This window comes from Bidens hawaiensis, unplaced genomic scaffold, assembly GCF_021521415.1.
Source record: "Bidens hawaiensis isolate Kalapana, Puna unplaced genomic scaffold, B.hawaiensis_p1.1 tig00011510_1, whole genome shotgun sequence".
Lineage (NCBI taxonomy): Eukaryota > Viridiplantae > Streptophyta > Magnoliopsida > Asterales > Asteraceae > Bidens > Bidens hawaiensis.
In genome coordinates this window covers 442,994-468,039 of record NW_027491901.1, presented here as the reverse complement: position 1 = coordinate 468,039, position 25,046 = coordinate 442,994, and the positions used below count along the sequence as shown (strand labels likewise).

The window sequence follows — 25,046 nt, the reverse complement described above, 5'->3', positions numbered from 1 at the left end:
TAATACTTAATACCATAAACACTAGATGTATACTAAATGAACAAACTCCCTTAGTTTATATTATGGTTAATTTTATTAAATATTCTAAAATTTTATAAAAAAACTTGTTTTAAACTAGTTGGTATATTAAAACCCGTTTGAAAAATAACTTATTTAAAATACGCATACTTGGATTACAAGTCATTATAAACTAGGACACATGGTTTGCGCTTCGGGGTGGGTTTTTGTTACTCGAGCAGATATGAAAGCTACAGGTAAGTTATAATCGACAAAATGTACGGAGTAGCGAAATGGAAACAAGTTTCCATGTCTAAAAATACAACTTTCAGTTTGCATTCTTTTAATGGGTGATTTTTACGGGAAAAAATTTCATATATCTATCCAAAAATTACAAAAAAAAAAAAAAAAAAAAAAGACTGAGTTTAGTAAAAACATTTATATTAAGATGAAAAGTGTAATTTAACGAAAGGAAAAGTTGAAAAAAATTAACAAATAAAAATGAAAATAGAAATTTTAGTTTACTTAAAAAACTTCCATCCTTCATCTCACCATTTTGTTAGTCTCATGTTCTCCCCATCTCCAATTTCTTGGATTTGACACACTCTCGTAAGCATGCTCTGAACTCTTTGGTGTCGAAAGTTAAAAAGATGGTTGATATGTTATCAAACGAACTTCATTAGTTGATATTAGGGTTAATATTGTTAAAACAAAAACTAGACAAATGCTTATTTTATTATTTTATAAAACAAAAAAAATCTTTCAACTCATAAACTTATTATTAGAAACGTGTATAGTTATAATTAATCGTAAAGTGTTAGTTAGCAGAGGCTAGTTCATTCAAAGTCGTTTTAAATAAGGTTCATATCTTATGATAAGAACACAACAATCCTTTTCACTAGTTTAGGTCATCATATTATACTACAGATAAAAGTCGGAGCTTGGTGTAGCATTTCATTAAATTTTAAATGGTTTAAACATTACAATGTATGCATTTTTTTAGCTACACATGTCTAAACACTTATCTTCTCTTTTAATTTGTGTACCGTTTTGTTATGAGATTTATTTTTATATTTCCTATAATTGCTCTTATGCTTTTGTTCAAAATATCAGGAATACATGTGTCTGATGTAAATCAATCTATTCAACAATTTGATGTTTATCATTGCTACCTTTATCTCTACTAGAAATACAATGTTTCTTTTGGCATTTGCCCATGTATTCTTCATGGGTGTTCATGCTATTTGAATATTCTCGAACAATTATATTTAACCACAAAGATCTCATCTAACATGCACTAAACATAGAAGATCTTTATTTACATGCGGCACATGAAGCTAGATAGCCATCGTTTACACTCTAAATAGTATTCGAAATTTTCTACGCTCTTACAGTCATATAGGAGGTAGGGGGAGGGAGCAATGGCTATTATGACCGAAATGGGGGAACTTACAAGCAAAATCGAGTTGATATTAAGTGTAAATCGATTGTAAAAATATGATAACTATGCTATTGGGGATTTGGGATTTTACTTGGCAACTAAATTGGAATTATGAGTGTCATTGGTCAAATTGTTAATATGAATTATTATCGACAAGTGGATCATAATTTTAAATTATTAAAATCCAATTTGTTTATATAGTATGTCTAATATAAATTTTGCTATGATTGGGTAAATGCTATAATAGCTTGTAAATCTTTTTGTCGAATCGGGTAAACCCCCCCTTTTTATACGTTATGTAAAAGATATCTAATCTAAAACATTTTTTAACAGCAAACTAACATGCTCCTTAATACTTCTATAAGTAACCTATACATGTGGAAGTATGGTTAGATTTTGTCTTGATTGTTGAGAAGAACCATTGTGTGAAAAAATCCCTATTTGTTAAGGTTAGCAAATAATAGATATTGATTTGTTGCTGACTGTTAATAGGCGCAAAACAAGACTGCATTTAGGTTGGAGAAGCCACGAGATTCTCGGTTCGTTCTATAAGACAAAAGATCGATAAAGGCACAATAGGGATTGAGGATGTTCATTACTCAAGGAACAATTGAATTTCTTTGTTCGATTGACGAGATAGAATTCCCACTCGTGAGGCAATTTAGAGAAGAAACATGTATTAAAATTCTCTTGATTGTGTGGTGCTCACGAGGAAACTGTGGAGCTTTTGTTTATCGCGTGTGTTGTGGCCATTGCGATTTGGCCTATTGTTAGCCAATGGTGTAACATCCCTTCCGCTTATGTATTCTCCTTGAGAGATATTTTGAACTATCACAATTTTGTCAGCAAAAGTAAGAAAAAAGAAAAGAAAGCTATCCAATCGCTCTTCAGGATGGTTTGTTGATCTACTTACAAGATTTCCAACCATAAAAACGTCTCGATTCATAAAACTATCGAACACATTAAGGCGTTTGGCTAGTTTTCGTTGAGTAATAAATCACAACGTAGATTGGAAGAGTGTTGTAGTTTCAAGTTGGCTGAGTCATAGTCAGAGCCGGCTATGACCCGACACTCCTATAGGCCCGAGTTTTTTTAAAATCATATATATTTATATATTCTTAATTTTCAAACCCAATTACTCAACTAATTTAAGGCCCAATTTTTTTCACATTCGGCCCAAAAGTTTTTCACGATGTTCAGAGACGGCCCCTGGTTGTAATCAGATTTTTATTCTCTTTTGGTATCATCGTTAATACAATGCCGAGCAATAGCGGACCCGCACACAAACCATTGGGCCACCAAAACCCATTGGTTTTAAAAATTCCCATAGAAGCAATATATAAAAAAACTTTTATGGGCCCTTAAAATTATAAATGTGAAGCTATATATAAAAAACGAAAACAAGTTACAACTTTGATAGAGTGGTAAAAGTGAAACCCTTGTTCACGTTTCTTTTTCTATTATGACGACGAATAATAAGCGTGCTAGAAAAGTTTTGGATGATTCCAGTAAGGCCCTGAACCCCGGGAACCCCACAGTTGGTAATCATTCAAACACTCGTAAAATTAAATAAACTTAAAAACGGTTTCTTCCATTAAAACGAACGTATCAGAGTATCAATTATGCGGAAAACATGAAAAATGAAATAAGTTCCCGAAACCCGGGAATTTTGCCCAAAATCCAAAGTAAATATAACTTTTATAAGTTTCCTTGAAATAAAATATTCATAACAATTCTTCCTTCCAGTATGCCCTTCACCATCCAAGTAGCTCTGTGCACGTCCAAGCGATAAGGCATCCTCTTCCAAATCTTGAAACTTACACTAACATTCCAACGGTTTTAAAACGGTAAATGGAAGTACATCGGTTGGGTCACCACATTCGATAAATAGTCATTCTTACGTATAAGCATCTCTATACGTGCATTCCTATATATATATATATATATATATATATATATATATATAACATTCAATAAATAACATTCAGGGCTGAGAAAACGTACAACCCAAACACGTAACATTCAGCGCATGCAAACACAAAGTAGGCATACGCAACATTCAGTAGTCGAAACGACTACAAACATTCAGGGTCGAGCAAACATACAACCCAAACACGTAACATTCGGCGCATCCAAACACAAGGTAGGCATACGCAACATTCAGTAGTCGAGAAGACTACAACATTCGCCAAATATTGGCCATTCTAAATATATATAAATATATATATATATACATACACATTCTATAACATTCCAAGGCCTACCAATACTAGCAAGCATATGTAAAACCATTCAAAACATTTCATCAAGTAAGAAAAACACTTAGGTGTGCATGCTAGCCCAAAACTTAAAAGAGTAAAAAGGGACATTATGAACTCACCTGAGATCGATCGAATACTTGCAATGAGCTAGGAAGTTCCTAAGGGCACAATCACAAGCAAGGGCCTGTAAATTATACATAACGCATTACTAAACTAGACTGTAGGAACACCCTAGCCTAATGGGCCGTACAAGCCCAACACTTTGGGCCAAGGCCCAACACCTGGCCCAAGGCCCAACGGCCCAACAACTTGGCCCAAGGCCCAAAGATAGTCAAATTGGGTCGAATGCGCGTGAAATAATCCTTAAAACCATTTGTTAACCGAATCAGCCCTGAATGGACCAAATTCCGTCTTAAACCTTTTCATTCATCATAATTATGTCACCCGAGTTGATAGGGTTGACGGTTCCTTTTTACAACACTTACTTTAACATTTAAACGAAAATTCGCGCACCGCCGACTCGATTGACGAAACACTAACCCCCCGCAGCCCCGAGCACCAAAAAAATAATTTTTCCACAGCCCTTAAACTCCCCCTAGGGCTGCACGAACAGAATCGGTCGGTCACCCGATCAACTAACGCATCAAACTCAACAATTCTAGACAACCGAACATAACAATCAAACTACAACTAGTTGATCAACTTAACGAACACCTAAGAACATGATCTTTGAGTATGATGTACGAGACATACCTAGAAAGATTGTGGTGCAAAAACTCACTTCAAACAGCCCCGACAAGAACACAATTGAACATCCACCGGTTAAGCATAAAACGAACTTATCGATCAATAACGAGTAAAACGTGTAGATTTTAGCATGCGAAGATGCATTTAATTACATAGGATAACCTTTGAAATAAATTATTAAATTTTTACCAGACTTTAATAAATGTCTTAGGTTTATAAAAATATTTTTATTATATTTTTCTATTGGACAAAAAAATTATAAAAATTCCTCCAACACAGCAAGGTACGTGCAGTTATTCAGCTGCGCAACAAAATGGTTTTATTTTTATAAAATTCATTACCCAGCCAAATTAAACGATTCTAATTGGGTTTGGTTCCTAACTCAAAATATTAACTTCCAGAAGTGGAACCAACCAATTTAGACTTGTCAAAAAAAGGTTATGATGTCGGGAAGACGGACCAGAATCCGTCGTCCCGCATCAGGTTTGACACTCGATTTTATAAAATCATAAAAAGTATTCAAATCTCGTCCAAAAATTACTACTATACCTTTCTGTAAACTAGACTCAAAGTAAAACATCATGGGATCAAGAATAGATCAAAAATAGTATATTTTCATCGAGTTACAGACCCTACAATAAACGTATACGAATCTGTCAGCAAATTGTTATCATCAAAACTCAACCTTAACGACCAATAAGCACGTTAATATGATCAATTAAGGTGTAAAAGACATGGGGAAACATATACCTAACCTTGAATTGAAGTTTGGCACTTGGAATTGGCTTCCAAAAACGAAATTGGGAGCCCTATGGCAGCAGCAATGGTCCGATCGGCCAAGAGGAGGGCTAGGGTTTTAGTTTTTATGTTATAATATAAAATGTTACACTCTAGCCCCTCCAATTTGAAGGATATAGCAACTTGAAAGAAAGGTTTAATGAATTTAACGTACCGGGATGACGAGAAAGCCTCCGAGGAAAGTCGGATAAACCCCGAGAGATGTACATACTTTACATGCTTTAAATCACTTATCTGAAATTAACGGGCGTTACAATCCCTGCAAATATATAAATATGTGACAAATTCTATTTAACCACTGATCCTTTTGTTTTGTATATATGAAGAATTAATTTATGTTTGATTGTTTATGATAATATATACATCTGTAGCTTCAGAAGAATCAGATGTGCATGTTTACAAACAACCAACAATGTATGATAACTTGTTAAATATGCTTGCTTCAGCTAAACAATCAGTTGCTCATGCTTATAACAAGAGGTAATTGAAATTAATGTGTTAGTTGTAGGGATATTGTGCATGAAACTGGAAAAACCAAACCGGAAAAAAAAAACCCGACAGTTTAGTTTTATGTTTTCGTAAAAATCCAACTTTCAGTTTGGTTTTGGTTTTGCGTGTAATGAAAATTGAAAAAACTGAACCGGACCAAATTTATGGATTTCCATTTTTTATTTTCAAGTAATTTTTTATGAATTTTATAAACACTCGAACCTAAATATTTTAGCCCAGATGTATAATTATCAATTACTTATTAATTAACAAAAATATTTAGCCATTTTATTATTTTGGGCCAATTCTTCATGTACAAATGGCAAAAGTTTTGCCGCAAAACTGAAACGGAACGGTTTCCAAAAACTCAAAAACCGAAGTTTTGGTTCGATTTTAGCCCAAACCGAACCGTGCACAACCCTTGCTAATTGTATGGAATTTAAAGATTTGAGTTTACAAAATTTAAGTTTTGTTGGTTGTGTGTACTATGTGCAGACAACGTGCAGAAGAAGGCAAAAGTGACACATATGAAGATGAGGAAAATGATTTAAGTGTTTCTGAAGAAGATGAGGATGGTAAGAAGCACATAATCTGCCTTTTGTAAATCCAACTTACTTATTTTAATTCTCCTTATCATGATAATTAATGACAGTGTTTGAAAACGAATTCGAACGTGACAATTTGGGCCCACATGATACACAAGGCGATGGTTTGGCGGCAATTGAAGAACACAGCGAGCATGATGATGATGAGGATGTTGATGTGGCATCTGATACAGAAGGAGAAGAAGTATTAAAAAGCTCAAGGTGTTATGATGTTTTAGTATTTCTTTTTTGTTTAAAACGGAAAAGAGTAAGCCTGTAAACGAACCGAACGTTCATGAACTTGAAGAAACGTGGATCGGCTCACTGGTAGACGATCAACTTTCCTCGGGTATGGGTGTGCTATATCACCGATGGTTCTCCGGAATATGAATTCTTCCACCTACAAAATGAGCAGCACCGTGAACTTACCCCTCAGAAAGGGACAGAGGGGTCCTCTTTGGGGTAACCCTCCGGTGTGAGAATAAGAGATTGTAGGAGAATAATAATAATCTGAGAGTGAGTAAGGATTTAGAGTGTATTTTCTTGCTTACCTCCCCTTGTAGAGGTGGTGTGGTATTTATAGTGTTAGGGTTTCCAATGATTGGGCTCAGGTCCCATTAGGGCCTTTTTGGCCTCCTCCTATTGCTTTGCGCCACGTGTCCTTCGGACACCTGGTGCTTTTTCATTGATTATTCTCTGACCAAGGTATTTCACCTGACCCATGTGCAATCACGTGGTAGCACATGGGTTTTGCTGAGTTGTCCACCTTTCATTGGCAGCTGTCAACATCAGCATATTCTTTATTCCTTAAAGGATACCTTCTGGAAGGTTGTCTGATGAGCACAATCAGGGTTGTCCTTATCCTGATTTGGATAAGGACGAGGTTGATTATGTGCATGTGTGATATGCGCCTATCCTGAGGATGCGCGAGGTCTTCTCTTTATTCTCACGCGCAGATGTTTCATGCGCAGATGTTTGATGCGTGAGCATATGTGATATGCGCCACGCGCGGATGCGCCACGCGCAGATGTGATATGCGTGAGCATATGTGATATGCGCCACGCGCAGATGCGCCACGCGCAGATGTGATATGCGTGAGCATATATGGTGCGTGAGCATGTGATACGCGTGAGCATATGTGATGCGTGAGCATATGTGATATGCGTGAGCATATGTGATGCGTGAGCATATGTGATATGCGTGAGCATATGTGATATGCGCCATGCGCATAGGTTTTGGCTTTGTGCCTTCATGACATCTTGATTTCAAGCCTCTTGTCTATATCTTGTGGGTTGACCCGCCCAGCTCGATGTTAAGGCGGGTGCATACCTCTTCAAGCCCCCCCAGTCTAATGTGTGTCTTGTCTCGCGTGAGCGAGGTAAGATAGATATTAGACTTAATAGTTTGCTCTTTTAATAGGGTTTGTCTTTTCTTTTTTATTTCTCATCGTTGCGCGAAATTCTATCCTTATGGTTGAAATGAAACGTCCATGTACGTGGTTGGTTGGTGCTGACACGCGTCAGAGATGGAGACATGTGTCAGACTTTTCGTGTGCTCGAGGTGCTACAGTTGCCTTTCATGTCCCCTCACACAGTGTCAGGAACACGTGTCGCGCTCGTGTTGGCCTGCACCTGCGAGTGGAGGCGCGTGAACTCTGATCAGTACCTGTTTCGTTCCCTTTCATGTCCCCTCACACAGTGTCAGGAACACGTGTCGCGCTCGTGTTGGCCTGCACCTGCGAGTGGGGGCGCGTGAACTCTGATCAGTACCTGTTTCTTTCTCTCTCCTGGGCCTATAAAAGCAAGCCTTTTGAGTTGTTATTCTTCATCTTCATTGTTATTTCAGAGCTTTTTCTTTCCTTCCATTTTCATTCCGATTAAGAGCCTGTCTTTTGCTTCCAGATTTCCGTTCTTGAAGTAACCGCTGTTTGATTCACAGTTGTATGTCTGATAACCCAGACATCACAATCTCCCCCAGCAAACGCCGTGTAAAATCATTAGTCATGTCCACTTTGAAGAAGACCGGCAAGGGAAACGGGCTGCCGAGGCCTCGTCGGAGGAGGTGGGGAAGGGCAAAACAGTGAAAAGATGGAATGAGATTCCCTGCAAACTGAAACAGTCTGACTTTGACAGTCTCATCGCCTCTCAGGGTTTTCTCCCTGAGTACGGCTGTATGCTCCCGGCGGCCGGGCAAACGGCGGCAGATCCGCCCACCGGCTATATCTCCTTATACTGCCATTTTTTCACTCACTGTAACCTTCGTCTCCCGATGACAAGGTTTATGGGTGCGCTGCTTCAATTTCATGGGATTCACATATCCCAAGTCCATCCTTTTGGACTTGTGCGCATGACTCATTTTGAGTTCATGTGCAAAGCTCAGCGCGAGGAGCCCACCTCTCGGCGCTTTCAATATTTTTACAAGCCAAAAATCCAAGATTCTTGGTTCTCATTCATTCCTCGCAGTCAGAAGGTTAAGTGCTGCACTGTTTCTTTTAAAAGCCTTCATGACTGGTCTGAGAAATTTTTTTATATTAAGGCCGGTGTGATTCCCATCCGCATGACCATGCGCGCGATCACTTCTGCGCCCGCGGATGAAAATGTTCTTAAAAACCCAACTGGCGCATGGGTTAATAAGTTGACTGCTGAACCATCCCCCGCCAAGAATATTTGCGAGGAGGCGCTGGTGGGGGTTGGTATGAGCAAGAGGTGGACCGACAGCGCGACTGAGCCTGTCATTCAAGTTGATGGCTTATGTGAGTTATTAGCTCATTGCATTATTTCTGCGCGAATATAATTCGTTTTGCTGATATCATTTGCCTTGTTTTATGCAGTAAGCAGGGAATACGTCCACGCCTCCTATGATGAGCATATGGAGGGTGGCTCTGTCGCGCTGGGCGCTGGGGAAGTTGCTTTCCCCGATCGCTTTGACGATATGTTCATCCCTGTTGATTTGGGATTTTGCTTTGACAGCGACGCACCTGGTAAGCCTTTGTACTTATGCTTATGCCTTTATAATACCAAATTTGGTTAACATTTCTGTTGCACGTTTTGTAGATGCGCTCGAGAACTATGAGCTGGAGCTCGCAGAAGAGGATGTGGAGGAAGAAGCTGAGGCGCCACAACTCAAGCGTAAAGCTAAATGCAAAACTGGCGCAGGGGCCAGTAAAAAACAGAAGAAAAATGATGCCCCTGTTGCTCAGGATCCTCCTACTCAAGCGAAGGGACTTGAGAAAACCAAGGGGTTTACCTCCAAGTTTTCCTTGTCTTATTTGCCTCGAGGTGTGGGCAGTCCTCCTGTCCACACGAGGTATGGTGCCGCCACCTCATCTCTTCGCGCAGCGGACAAGGGAAGCGGCGCTGCGCCTGCTGTTTCCTCCTCTCCAATAGGTATACTTTGTTTATATTTTGTGGTTTTATGAGCATGATTCCGATAGAGTTATTAATGAATCTTTGCTCACTCAAATGTTTGTAGAGCCGGCGACCTTGGTGGATCAACCTCAGGCGCAGCAAGGTACCGAGGCTGCGCCGAAGGTTGCTTTGAAGTCCCCTGTTTTACCCTCGAAAAGGGGGAAAATGGACTTCATGGCGATGTTCGACTCGCGGACGGCGGTGCGCCAAGGTATATATTGCGCTTTGATTTTCTAGACTTTTTTCTTTTAGATCAAGTCATGAATCATTTCTCTTTGGTTTTTTCATAGGAATTATAGCTGGCACACAAGCTGCTGGCGGCACTGCTGGCGCCGGCGCCGTTAGCTCTGCTCCTGCTCCGAAAAGCACTGAATCTCCTCTTATTGGGATTACTAAGGAGCAGGAGACTATTTTACGCGCTGATCTAGCGGCGTCGAGACCTCCCTCACCTCCTCCTGCGCGCAGCCCTCCTCGCGAGACTGTTTTTGATTTTTCCAAGTCGCAGGAGAAAAGATCTGTTACAGAGGATGATGAGGAGGCCAACTTTGAAGACTCCGATGGCGGCCGCGCAAGCCCTGTAGCGCCACGAGATTTCGTGGCGCAGCCTTCTCGTGGGGCTGGCGCTGACTTTTCTGCTTGCTCCCCGCATGTATGAGTTCGTTTTGCTTCGCTGTGCGGACTTCCATATTAGTGTTTAGATGACTAGAACGTTGCTTTGTGTTTGCAGGAAGCCGATCACATATACCGCCCGAGATGGAATATTACTGAGGATAGCTCATTTCAGTCCATGGGTGTGTGTGAAGACTTCTGGGCTCACTCTGTGCCTCCAGCTGAAAAGAGGTTTCAGGAGGAACGCGCCCGTGTGGACTTGCTCAACGACCATCTTTTTGCTGGGTCTGCGTTCTTTGCTGCCTCCCAAGAGCTTCGCTATGATTATGTAAAGGTGCGTGATGCTCTTGCGGAGGCCAAGCAAGAGGCTAAGGTTTCTGCTTGGAATCTTTCTGACGCTCGAGAGAGAGCTGAGAAACTCCAAGCAGAACTCAGCGAGAACCGAGCAAGTGCCAACGCTGCCTTTGTGAAGCGCGGGCATGAGCTGCAGGCGGCAGAGGCGGATGCAGCCAAGTACGCGCGGCGAGCGCGCGATTTGGAGTTAGAGGCAGAGGCGCGTGATCAAACTCTTGTGCAGGCTATCACTGACAAATCTTTATTAGAGAGTGGGGTTGCGCGCCTGAAGAAAGAGCTCGAAGCGGCGCGGGCAGAAAAGGATGAAGCCCTGGCGATAGCAGCGTCTAACAGTGAAGAGCTCGATGCTGCGCGAGCGGAAAGGAATGAGGCATTGGCGGCAGCAGCGTCCGACAGAGAAGAGCTAAAACAGACCAAGGAAACTGTTGAGTTGTTAAACTCTCAGATTCCTGCTCTTGAGACGTCTGTTTCGTCCCTCGCGCAGGATCGCCAATGGCTAGTCTCACAGGGTATGACTCGTTGCGCTTATGCGATGAAATACTCAGACGAGTTTCAGACCCTTGTGATGGATTGCAACGCTGCGTCGCGCTTGGTGGGTCGAGCTGAAGGGTTTAAGGATGGCTGTGAATATAGCATGCTGAAGAAGAACCCATCCGACTACCCTTATCAGCTCGACGTTGTCTGCGCTGACATGGCCGAGGTGGGGGAGAAGTATTTGAATACTCCCATTCCCATCCTTGAACAGGTATTTTATTCTTACTGAGTTTACCTTGACTTATTTTCCTAGTCTTTTGTACTCAATACTTTTCCTTGTGACTTGCAGATAGTCGCGCTTGCTGACCAGCCCGATCTCGGCGCGCTAAAGAAATTACTTGACGAGTGTGAAGGGGCTGGTGGCAGCGATGATGGCGCGGGCAATGCTGCCTCTGCTAGCGGCTCTGGCGTGGCCAAAGGACCCGCTCCTGACACTATCGTGATAGAAGACGACTCCATTCAAGACGAACAGCTTGACTATGGTCAGTTTGGAGATGACGAGGAGCGGGCTGCGCCAGATGCTGAGGGAGGTAATGATGAGGGCGATGAAGAGGCTGATGTTGATATAGAGACCTGAGAAGCCCTTCATGTTTTTTTTTTTTTTGTTTGTAGTTTTTATCTCATCATTTTGTAAATTTGTAAACTTCTATGTTTTTGAATGAAATTTTGTTTTCCCCTTATTCGCATCTTGCGCATTCCCAATTCATCTCTTTATATTGCATGTGTTTGCTTGTTGAATATAAGATATGCTAGTACATTGAAATTTGAACAAGGTTGTAAGGAAATTATTTTGCTTAATCCTTGTCATATTTCAAGTTATTTTGCAATATTCTGAATATGTTGACACGTGCTTTGGCATTTCATTATTCCTCTTTTGCGCGACGTTATCGCGCATTTATTATAGGGAATTATGAGTTTTTTAGCCTTTACGTGTCAGTATGTGTTACTCTGATATCCATTACAATTCCATGCGCGACCTCGACCTGAGACCTTAACAACTATGTTTTGGCATGTGCTTTGCCTTAGTTGTGCTTAGGTATTTTTATGGTCTGGCTGCGCAGCATGTAGGATGGATGTTGTGAGTGATTTGAGCTAAGGCTCATATTATTGGGCTAAGGCCCTGAGCTAAGGCTCATATTATTGGGCTAAGGCCCTGAGCTAAGGCTCATATTATTGGGCTAAGGCCCTGACGTTTTAGAGTTAAAACTCGTTAACGCGTTTGAGCTTGAAGCTCGCGCATGTATGTTTTACTTCGTTTTATTTTTAGTTTTGATGTCAATACAATGTTGTCATATTGCTCAAAATTAATAAAGGGAAGTGTGAAACATGTATGCAAAAGGTAATAGAACACACATTAAGAGAAAATAGCGCTTATCATTATTCATAATGGCTTAAAAAGCCTTAATTACAAACTTGACAATTTTTACATGAAACATTTTCTAAGCTGTGCTGCGTTCCATGCGCGCGGGATCTTCTTTCCATTTAAATCTTTTAAAGCGTATGCGCCTTTTCCCAATTCTTCCGAGACTTGATAAGGTCCCTCCCAATTGGGGGACATCTTTCCCGGGGGTATCGCGCGGCTAGCTTCATTGTTTCGAAGGACAAAATCATTCTTCTTGAAGTGGCATTCTTTCACGCGCTGATTGTAATACTTTTCTAGTTTTTTCTTGTATTTGGCTTCACTGATGATAGCCGCCTCTCTGCGCCCTTCAAGTAAGTTGAGATCCAACCTCCTTTCGCGCTCGTTATCCATCTTATTCATCATGAGCACTCTATGGGATGGGCATCCAATCTCTGCTGGAATCATAGCCTCCGTTCCATAGGTTAGGCTGAACGGGGATTCGCCATTGCTGGTTTTGCTTAGTGTCCTGTGCGCCCACAGGACATTAGGTAGCTCCTCGACCCATGAATGGGATTCTCCCTCCAACCTTTTCTTCAGCCCATTCAGCAAGCTTTGGTTCGCGCGCTCCACTTGGCCATTCCCCTGAGGGTGGTATACTGAAGTGAAGATTTGGTTGATGCGCAATTCCTTGAGCCAGCTGGATATCTTCCTGTCAGTGAATTGTTTGCCATTGTCGCTCACAATTTCCATGGGCAGGCCAAAACGGCATATGATGTGGCTCCAAATAAATTGCTTCATCGCCTCGGCTGTGATTTTTGCTAGTGGCTTGGCTTCAACCCATTTTGTGAAATAGTCTACTGCCACTACCAAAAATTTTACTCGCCCTTGCGCTTGCGGTAAGGGACCCACAATATCGATTGCCCATTTGTGGAAAGGCCATGCGGAGGTCACCGGAATCAAGTTGTTCTTTGGCCGCATGGTGTTTGGCGCATAGCTCTGACACGCTTTGCATTTTTAGATCTCTTTTAACGCGTCCAAGTACATGCCTGGCCAATAGTAACCTGCGTTCATTGCCTTGGCAACCACCATGCGCGGGCCAGCATGTATTCCACAGATTCATTCGTGTCTCTCTGATCACATAGCTTGCTTCCTCAGCATCTAGGCATTTCATGAGCGGTCCAAGATAAGAGCGTCGATATAACGTACCATCAAGCAGTTCATAGTTCTGCGACTTGTGTCTTATCTTCCTCGCCTGTGCGCGATCGTCCGGTACCTTTCCCTCCTTCAAGAATTCCATTATTGGAGTTATCCATGATGAAGGTGTTGTATGAATTACAAAGACAGACTTCGCTCCCACCGACGGGTTGCTCATTACTTCTACCCTGACATCTTTGCCAAAGTGATCGAAGCTGGTTGATGCCATCTTGCTCAGCGCGTCGGCAGATTTGTTTTCGTTGCGCGGAATATGTATGATTCTGAAGTAGTCAAATTGCTCGATGAGCTTTTTCGCCTGCTCTAGATACAAAGGCATGGTGTTCTCCTTGGCATCATAAAGGCCATTGACCTGTGCTGCTACCAAGTATGAATCAACATGGGCCTCTAGCTTTTTAACTCCGAACTTGTGCGCGATGCGCAGGCCAGCCGGCAGGGCTTCATACTCAGCTTCATTGTTGGTGCTCTTGAAATCCAACCTGATTGCATAAGTATACTCATGATTTTCTGGATCCACCAGTTTGAGGCCTGCGCCGGACCCTTCGTTGTTCGAAGCTCCATCAGTGAATAATCTCCAAACATTTTCTTCATTATTGGCTCGCGGAGGGTCTACCTCGTTCTGAGCCTCTTCAATTTTTCCTTCAGGGATTTCTGCGATGAAATCAGCTAAGACTTGTCCCTTGATTGCTGGACGAGGCTTATAAGCGATCGTGTGATCTCCTAATTCCAGCGCCCATTTTGTCAGCCTTCCTGAGAGCGCGGGACGTCGCAAGACTTGCTGGATGTTGTAATCAGTCTGGACTTCAATAGGATGACCATTGAAATATCTGTGAAGCTTGCGCGACGCATGCGTTAGTGATAAAACTAACTTTTCCATGATGGAGTAGCGCGTCTCAGGATCTGTCAGCACCCGACTTACATAATAGATTGGTGTTTGGATTCCCTTGCGATCCACCAACAACACTGCGCCAATAGCGCGCTCTCCTGCTGACAGGTACAACGTTAGAGTTTCGCCAGGTAGTGGAGCTGTGAGCGCAGGCAGATTTATCAGACATTCTTTTATCTCATTGAAAGCTTGCTCGGCCTCAGGCGTCCACTTGAATTGGCTTTTTTTTAGGCAATTTCTCAATGTGTTAACGAATGGGGTAGATTTGCTTGCATGGTTCGCTAGGAACCTGTTGATTGATACCAATCTACCATTCAACTTTTGAACTTCTTTCATGGTGGATGGTGAGGGCATGTCAAGGATAGCCTCCACCTTCTCTGGGTTCACCTTGAAACCATCCTTGGTGACCATTACACCGAGAAATTTCCCTTCTTCTACGCCAAATGTGCATTTGCTCGGGTTGAGCTTCATGTTTAATTCCTTTAGGCGCCAAAGGGTTTCTTCGATGTCTTTGAGCATTTGTTTTTCCTCCCTGCTTTTAATCACCAAATCATCCACGTAGACTTCTAGGTTTCTTCCAATTTGCTCGTTGAAAACCGCATCCATGAGTCTTTGGTAAGTGGCTCCTGCATTCTTCAAACCAAAGGGCATTTTTGTGTAACAGAAAACACCCTTGTCAGTTCTGAAGGCAGTCTTGTCCTCATCTTGTGGTGCCATTTGAATTTGGTGATAGCCCTTATAGGCATCCAGGAAACATTTGAGCTTAAATGGCGCCACAGAGTCCACATTCGCGTCAATGTTTGGGAGGGGGTAACAATCTTTTGGACATGCTTTGTTGAGGTCCTTGAAGTCAATGCACATCCTCCATGACCCGTTGCTCTTCTTTACCATCACAGGATTGGCTACCCATGTCTGGTATCGTATTGGGCGGATGATGTTTGCGCGCAGTAGATCCTCTACTTGCTCATTCATGGCCTTTGCCTTCTCATCCCCCATGACTCTCTTCTTTTGAGCAATTGGCTCTACAGACTTGAACGTGTTGAGAGAATGTTGCGCCAGGTCTCGCGGAACCCCAGTCATATCAGAATGTTGCCACGCGAAGACCGACATATACGTTGTGAGCAATCTTTTCATTCTCAACCTTGTGTCGTCTGATATCGTAGCTCCAATTGTGATTGTTTGCTCTGGGAATTTTGGGTTGAGAATCCATTCCTCTGGCGCGTTGTTTGCCATTGGAAGTTTCATTCTCCCTTCCCGCGGTATACTTGTCACTGCGCACAAATGATCTCGGTATACAAATGTTACACCTGTTGGTGTTGGGAACCCCAACGCGCCGTGCGCTGGCGACGGTATGGCGTTGAATTGGGCAATCGTTCCTCTACCCAAGATCATATTGTGGCATGAAGTGGTGGGCAAGACCAAGAAGTTGACAATTTCAGCTCGCTTGTGTTTCTCATCCCCCATAGTTAGTTCAAATTGTATCTGACCTAGGGGGTGAATAATTTCATTTGAAACACCCGAGATTGGTGCATTCACAATTTCGAGCCTTGCTTGATCTGCTGGATCCAACTTCCTGAAACATTGCTCATACATGATGTCTGATTCACTGCCGGTGTCCACCAGGACTTTTGACACCTCATAATGAGCAATGTGTGTAGTGATGACTAGAGGACTGCTGATAGACGGGCCTCCTCTGATTCTTGGGAAGATTACTTGTTGCTCGCGCCAATCTCCTTGGACTTGCGCGCTTCTCTTTCTCGATCTTTGCCCCAGCCTTCCTCCCTCGGCTACACAGATTATTTTGAACTTTTTACTGGCTGAGGCTCCATCTGGTTGTTCATTCTCTGGTCTTGGGTTTTTCACCAGGTGAGCCAACTTGCCTGATTTCACATCTCTTTCAATCGCATCCTTCAAATGGTGGCATGCATCGGTGTTGTGCCCTGTGGACTTGTGAAACTCACAATACTTGCCACTGTTTGGTGGTCCCTTATAGTGTAGTGGCTTGGGGCTTTTAAACTGGACATTCTCTGTGCTTAACACTTGTGAAGGCGTTTTAGTGAGGGGAGTCCATATTCTTGGTAGAGGTCTGTTAGGCTCTCTGCCGCCTTCCCTCTTGTCACCCTCTCCGCGATTACGAATGTCTTTTTGGGGCTGGGGTGAACTTGGTTGCGCCTGCTTTTCTGCGGGAGAAAAACTGGTTTGTTGCAACCTGGACCATACAGAGTTTTGTTTGCCCCTCCTTTCGTTGTTGCGCGGTGCTTCTGCTTGATGCCCTCTTTCTCTTGCTCTATCTTGGGCAATTTGTTTTTCATTTCGCGCGAAGACTCGCGATGCTTCCATTAGCTTAGCCCAAGTGGTTGGCATGCCATCTCTGCTCACGAGAGCTCTGCGGAGTTGATCACTGCGCGCACCTTGTATAAAGGCCACGCGCAAGAGTTGCTCAGTGATACCTCCAATTGCAAGAGATTCCTGATTGAAACGGGTTATGTAGTCTTCAATGGTTTCATCATTCCTGCGCACGCAGTGCATGATGTCATCGGGGTCGCGCGTGTGCCTGCGCTGCTGTACAAAGTGAGCTTGGAACTTCTCCAATAGCTCTTCGAACCCATCGATTTGTCCAGTCGGCAAGCTTTCGAACCAGACACGCGCCGCGCCCGTGAGGCAGCGAGCAAACATGTGACACCATGTTGGCATCGTCCAGCTTTCTAGGTTTCCAGTGTTGTAAAAACCTTGTAAGAAATCGTCTGGATCTGTTGTGCCATCGTACTTGCCCAACCCACTTGGCATCTTGGTTTTGTGTTGAATGGGAGCCTTCGCGATGCGCTCAGTGAATTTTGAATGCTTCACCAAGATGGCTGGCCTGTATGGTGTGGTTACGTCCACTTGCCCTCTCGCTGGTGGGTTGTACGGTGTGTACAGATCCAGATCGGCTTTGGCTCCAGGCGCCATGTTCATGTGCGCGCAGAGGTGTGAGCCTCCTGCATGAGTATCTCGCGTCTTCCTCATGCTGTGCACTTCTTCATCACTAAAATCAGCATGTTCGGTGTGAACAGAGTGACCATCTTCCGGCGCGCGCGCCCGTTTTGTTGTTCCCTGAATGGTTTGCTTATCAAATGCGAGCCTTTGTGTTAAGTCGGCTAACTTTTTGTGTTTGACCAGCTCATTGTACTTGTCCATTAAACGCCGTTGTTCGTTTATGAGCCATTCTTTAGGATCATTGGTTTCAACTTCTGGACCCATTGGTCCTTTTTGTTTTGCACCAGTCAGATTCTGGAACGTGAGATCGTCTGGAGGAGTTTCAGTCTGGCTATGAGGTGTTGTGATGAAGGGATGGTTACTGATGGTGCGCGCAGTATCACGCGGCGCCCTCAGAAACTGCTGTCCCTCATTAACATCCTCAAGCTCATTATCCTCCAGAACTTGATCGCTGTTTCGAACGCCGGAAACCATGGTGAAGTTTTTCAGAGAGAACTGATGAGATTTTGTTGCCGTTGTAACAGGTGATGGCGCCAATGAAGAAACGTGGATCGGCTCACTGGTAGACGATCAACTTTCCTCGGGTATGGGTGTGCTATATCACCGATGGTTCTCCGGAATATGAATTCTTCCACCTACAAAATGAGCAGCACCGTGAACTTACCCCTCAGAAAGGGACAGAGGGGTCCTCTTTGGGGTAACCCTCCGGTGTGAGAATAAGAGATTGTAGGAGAATAATAATAATCTGAGAGTGAGTAAGGATTTAGAGTGTATTTTCTTGCTTACCTCCCCTTGTAGAGGTGGTGTGGTATTTATAGTGTTAGGGTTTCCAATGATTGGGCTCAGGTCCCATTAGGGCCTTTTTGGCCTCCTCCTATTGCTTTGCGCCACGTGTCCTTCGGACACCTGGTGCTTTTTCATTGATTATTCTCTGACCAAGGTATTTCACCTGACCCATGTGCAATCACGTGGTAGCACATGGGTTTTGCTGAGTTGTCCACCTTTCATTGGCAGCTGTCAACATCAGCATATTCTTTATTCCTTAAAGGATACCTTCTGGAAGGTTGTCTGATGAGCACAATCAGGGTTGTCCTTATCCTGATTTGGATAAGGACGAGGTTGATTATGTGCATGTGTGATATGCGCCTATCCTGAGGATGCGCGAGGTCTTCTCTTTATTCTCACGCGCAGATGTTTCATGCGCAGATGTTTGATGCGTGAGCATATGTGATATGCGCCACGCGCGGATGCGCCAATCGCAGATGTGATATGCGTGAGCATATGTGATATGCGCCACGCGCAGATGCGCCACGCGCAGATGTGATATGCGTGAGCATATATGGTGCGTGAGCATGTGATACGCGTGAGCATATGTGATGCGTGAGCATATGTGATATGCGTGAGCATATGTGATGCGTGAGCATATGTGATATGCGTGAGCATATGTGATATGCGTGAGCATATGTGATATGCGCCATGCGCATAGGTTTTGGCTTTGTGCTTTCATGACATCTTGATTTCAAGCCTCTTGTCTATATCTTGTGGGTTGACCCGCCCCGCTCGATGTTAAGGCGGGTGCATACCTCTTCAGAACTGTTCGGCAGGAAGTTCGTTTATTTAATAAACGAACGAACATGAACACAATTCTTTTGCCCATATAGTTAAATGAACGAACACGAACACACATTTTGTTTGTTCGTTTATGTTCATGAACGTCTGTTCATGTTCATGAACGTCTGTTCATGTTTGTTCATTTATGTATGTTTATTTACATTCGCTTAAGTTTTAATAAATACGTATGTAGTTGCATTTATATAAATATGTTAGTTTAAGTCTGTCTGTTTTTGTTCGTTTGTGTTCGTTTATGTTCGTGAACTGTTTGCTTAGGTTTTTAACGAACAAACATGAACAAACACGAACATGCCCGTTTGCTTAATGAACAAACATGAACACAATAATTTGTCCCATTATGTGTTTGTGCCTGTGTTCGTGTTCTGTTAAAGTTAATAAACGAACACGAGCATGGTTGTGTTCGTTTGGTTCATTTGCAGGCCTGGAAAAATAGGAGTTAAACAGATGACATATATAATGCATTTTTGCACTAAAGGTTATTATCTTCATGCAGTTCGTTCTCCGATCACATGGAGTACAAATTAACAAAAAAAGAGATTGAAAATCTTTCAACCAAAAATGGAAATACAGATGCGGAGTTGATGCAGCTAACTGCAAGTGGGAAGCAACCAAAAAGTTGAATCTAGAGGTATTGTAATATTGTTGGCCATCATGCAACATTTATAAATTTTTTAAAAAATCTTTGTTACGATTTGCAGGATTCTTACGCGAATTCTCCTTATGGTCTAAATACGAAGTTATATGACCATTGGTTGAATAATTACAAGGCATCCGGAGGACACGATCTTCATTCATCAAGACAAAGATCATTCTTCTCTCTTTGTAAGTGACTAATTTTTTGTTAATTATAATAACTTCAAGTTTAACTTTACATCTACTATTTAAATAGGTAACACTTATCGGGACATATTACACCACAACAAAAAGCCATTTTATAATAAAGGACGGGAAGAAGACTCGAATATGATGGGGATGCCTACTTGTTACACTCGGTGTGTACAATACTCATTTATTACACTATCATAATGTCACGAATAACAGTTTTCGTGTAAAAACTTGAAGGGTGATTAAGGTTTTTATTAATGCAGCTAAATCACATATTTAAAACAAGAGATCTTGTAACAAAGAATGAAAAAATGTTAGCAAAACTTGAAGAGTCAAAGGGTGCAGAAGTTTTGACCAGTGAGAATTTTCTTGATCATGGATTTACTCGCCCGAAGGTAAACTAATATTAAAAGAAAATCAATATTTTTGTTTTTCACTATGCCATTTTTGGGTAAATTATTATTGTAATCAAGTTCAGATTTTGATATTATTGCCATATGCAAGCATTGCATACAGAGTAATCACTAAACTGATTCAGTTGACTCCTGAAGGGCATAAGGTACATTAAGATTTTACCAAAGAATAACTTTTGACATATTAAAAGAAAGATTTTGATTTTGATTTCGATTTCAACAGGTTAATGTGGACTGCATTGATCGATTCGCTGATAAATTTGGCGGCGAAGATCATATTTCTGATTCATGGAAAAAGTTAAAGCCGTTAGACTTTCAGACACTTTTTGGAGGGAAAAATAATGATTGTTTCATGATTGGCATCAAGTTTACCAAGTAAATATTTGTACTCAAATTAACATTTTCACTAACATAATGTTAATATCGGCCCAATTGATTAGGAAAAGACCATTATGCCCTTTTTACAGTGTGTTTGAGAATTATGACTTTTCTTATTTATTAGCGGTTTAATCTTTTGATTATCTTTTGTTTTTGTAGGAAGACCATAAAGTTGTACAGTGATTTTTATACTTCAGACATAATTGTTGCATCTCCTCTTGGTTTGATCAAAGTGAGTATATGAAAACTATTAATCATGTATATATATATAACATCTACATATATGTGTAAAATGTGAGTATGCATTTTTTTCTAGAAAATTGAAGATGCTCAAGCAGAAAAGGAAAAAGATGTGGATTATTTGTCTTCTATTGAGATAATTCCATTATATCGCATGTTAAAAAACACACAAGCACACACTTACACACACGCGTGCGCACACGTTTGTTTCTTTGTTTATTACCTGCTAAGCTGCTAATATAAGGAACTGTTGTGAACAGGTGCTGATTATTGATCATGCAGATTTATTAACAATGCAGGTAAACGGTCCAAAATGAATTTCTGTATAATTAATCATTATTTTTTTGGTAAAATATTAAATATCACTCGTGCAGAATTGGTTATTTATGGAGGCTGTTGTTGAGCAGTTGAACTGTATTCCATCAAAGCAACATGGAACTGATATAATGCGCGTAAGACCATGGTATATCTCTGTTAGTCTGTTTTGTGTTTCGCTTTCACTTTTCTTGAGAAATATCTTTTATCGTGTATATTATAACACACGATTGGATTTTAAGTGTATTTTCAGTGTCTTTTCTTAATTGTCTCCATGCATTGCATAGGTATCTTGATGGACATGCTCGGTTTTATCGACAAACAATTATTTTAGGGTCTTATATAAATCGAGGTAAGATCCTGTTTTCCGTTTGTTTATTTTAGGGTCTTATGTATATAAAGCTTGTTAACGACTCTAATCTATTCATTTGGTTACTATGTTATTTTACTGCATATATCTCATTGAGACGTAAGGTTATGCCGTTCATGTTTTTAATAAAAATCTAGCATGCATTACTAAAGGTTGCTATTATTGTTATTCTAAAACATTTAGGACTTCATATATGCAGTTGTATTTATTTATTTCTTTCTTGTATATATGATATTATGATGATAGCTTGTTTTGTATTATTTTTCTTTTATCAGATATTGAAATTTTGTTTAACAACCAATGTCTCAACTATAAAGGAAAGGTGAGAATATTTTATTACATTTGCTTCTTGTACACAAATGTTTGCTTTGTTCTTTAAGGAAAAATATATCAGTTTTTCTGTGTAAATAGAATTAAAAATAAAAAATCAAGACAAATTTGCAGGTTAAATTGTTGCATGAGCATAAAGGTGTTCTTCCAAAGGTTTTGCTTCAAGTGAGGCAGGTTTATAATTTCAAAAATATCATATCTTTTGAACTGTAATTGCTACATATTCTTATTTTTATTTGTTTATTTCTACTTTTTAACGTACAGATTTACGACCGCATTGACACCGAATCAATAGAAGATGAGCATGATGCCCGCCTTGATTACTTCAAGAAAAAGGTATCATTTTTCATTTTCTATATCATCCTATGGGATAGTAATCACAATAAGTTTTTCATGCTTGATGTTACAGTTCTTCCCACAAATTAAAGATTCTGTTCAGGTAAAATGTTGATATTAAGATTTTGACCCACTTTCATATGAACGGGTCAACCCGGGTCATGTTTTAAAAGGGTATAATAGGAAAAAGGTTAGCTTTAAAGGAAACATGTCAAATGTCTCCAAAATTGTTATTTTTTTCCTAAGTACTATCATCATCATCATCATCATCGTACTCAGTATATCCCACCAATAGCAATGCTATGGTAGGGTTTGAGGAGGGTAAGATGTAGACAGCCTTACCTCTATCCCATAGGGATAGAGAGGCTGCTTCCGGTGAGACCCCCGGCTCGATAGTAGTTTTGCATCAAGCCTTGGACATAAGGCACATAGCACTCAATCATCGTGACACCGGCTGATTGGTGCATGTGCCCTTGTCTTTCGGCTATCAACGCCACCACATGATGCCTGATTAACCTTCCGCCACTTTTAACGTTATTTTCACGAGATTAGTAAAATAACGTCAAAATTAGTGCAATTTTACTTTTGCCCACCCGAGGGTTCACACACATATTCATTATATGCGCGCACCGCAAGCAGGGTATTTTTCCTAAGTACTATAATTTTTATAATTATATTTGTTTCAAAGTTTGTTAAGTGATTTAATTTTGTAAATTATAAATGATTTACTTGATGCAGGGCGGGATTTTGATAGTTATAAGTTCTTACTTTGAGTTCGTTCGTGTAAGGAACTTTTTGAAGTCACAAGATGCATCCATGTGTCAGATATGCGAGTGAGTTACTATGTTTAACTAAACTATTTGTAATTTGTTTTTGAAGATCCTTTTTTGATATTTTTCGACTCTTTAGGAACACAGAAGATCCTGATATTACCCGCTCACGAGCCAGGTTCTTTCAGGGACAAAAGAAGATCATGTTGTACACTGAGAGGGCCCACTTCCACCGCTGATACAAGGTAAGTTGAACCCGTTTGACCCGTTTTCTTTCTAGTCAAATCTTTTCTTGTCGTCTGGTTTGACATGTGTCAAAACACTCTAAGCTCAAGTTATTATGCGCGTTACTTAAGTGTTTTATTAAAACAGATTCGCGGGATTCAGAATTTGATAATGTATTCTCTTCCTGAGCGGAAAGAGTTCTACCCCGAGGCAGGCTATTCTAACTCTAGTTTTCCATTATTAATTTATTTTACATTAGAAGTTAGAACACATTTTTTGTATCATATTAATTATAAATGTTATTTTGTTATTTCAGATTGTTAATATGCTTGAAGGATCACATAGCATGAACTGCACTGTGCTCTTCTCTCGCTTTGATCTTTTCCAGGTAACCGTTAGTATTTCGTTGACTTGTTGACCAATATGGCAAAACGAGCGGGTCTTGGTAACGGGTAAATTTTTTTTTGTACGGGTCAAATCGGGTTCACTTACAACACTTTTTGTCCAAATTATAAGGTTCTTGGTGAATAAAATATTAAAGAGCCATATGGACCATAGATGTAGTTTCTCAAAGTTAGGGACCAAACTTGCCATATAGACTTACCACATAGACTATCGGTGTAATTAACTATAAAATATTATTAGAGCTTTTATGCATTGAAAATACACTATATGGCTTTTGACACGTTTGATTTGTTTCTTTTTAAGCTAGTTATATTTTAATGCAATGTTTTTGGCCCGCTAGCAATAACATCCGTTAGCGTTTACTTACAATTTTTTTTACTTGTACTTTTGTTCAGTTGGAGAGAATTGTTGGTACCGCCCCGGCTGAACGGATGGTGAGATCTGATAAGCGTATTTTTACTTTTTGTTATGACCGTCAATGAAATATAACTTATAAACTCGCATAGTTATGATAGGTTTATACTTTTGAGTTAAGTTTTGTGGTCACTTGAAGTTGTGGTTTGGTATGTAACATATTTGTGAATACGGTTAGATTGAATCAAGTATGTGATATGAACATTAATAAAGAAGTTTTCATCCTCATTAAGATGATCAAATGAAGCAATAATTACGAATTTTGAAACTACATTCTGAAGGAGATTCCATAATGTTGTTCATTGTGTTGTTCGTGATAATCTTTATGACGGGATACAATCTATTTTATGTTTAAAGGGTTTTGATGTGACATGATATTTCAAAGTTTAGGATTATTCGTTTTCATTTCATTAAAGTATGCATTATATGAAGGTATTCAAGATACTTTTTGCATTCTACTATATTTTCACGGTATTATACGATGTTAATTGGAATTGAGTTTATCTTTACTAGAAACATTCATGGTTGTACGAATATCCTTGATCAAATATATTAAACACTAAGATCTCATCTGATATGTATTAACCCTTGAAGATTTTTATTTACATGTGGCGCATGAAGCTATATAGGCATCGTTTACATGCTCCAAATAGTATTCCTAACTTTCCATGCTTTTAACAATCGTATGGGAGGGAGGCAAGTCTTGATCACTAAACGTCATGACCACATGCGTGATGCCCCTCTAGCTGAAGACTT

The 25,046-nt window shown here is 40.7% G+C and overlaps 1 pseudogene; it reads left to right on the top strand.

Annotated features, from left to right (window-relative positions):
* The first annotated feature begins 199 nt into the window (after positions 1–199).
* On the top strand, positions 200–24,358 carry LOC143538208 (protein NUCLEOLAR FACTOR 1-like; annotated as a pseudogene).
* The last annotated feature ends 688 nt before the right edge of the window (positions 24,359–25,046 follow it).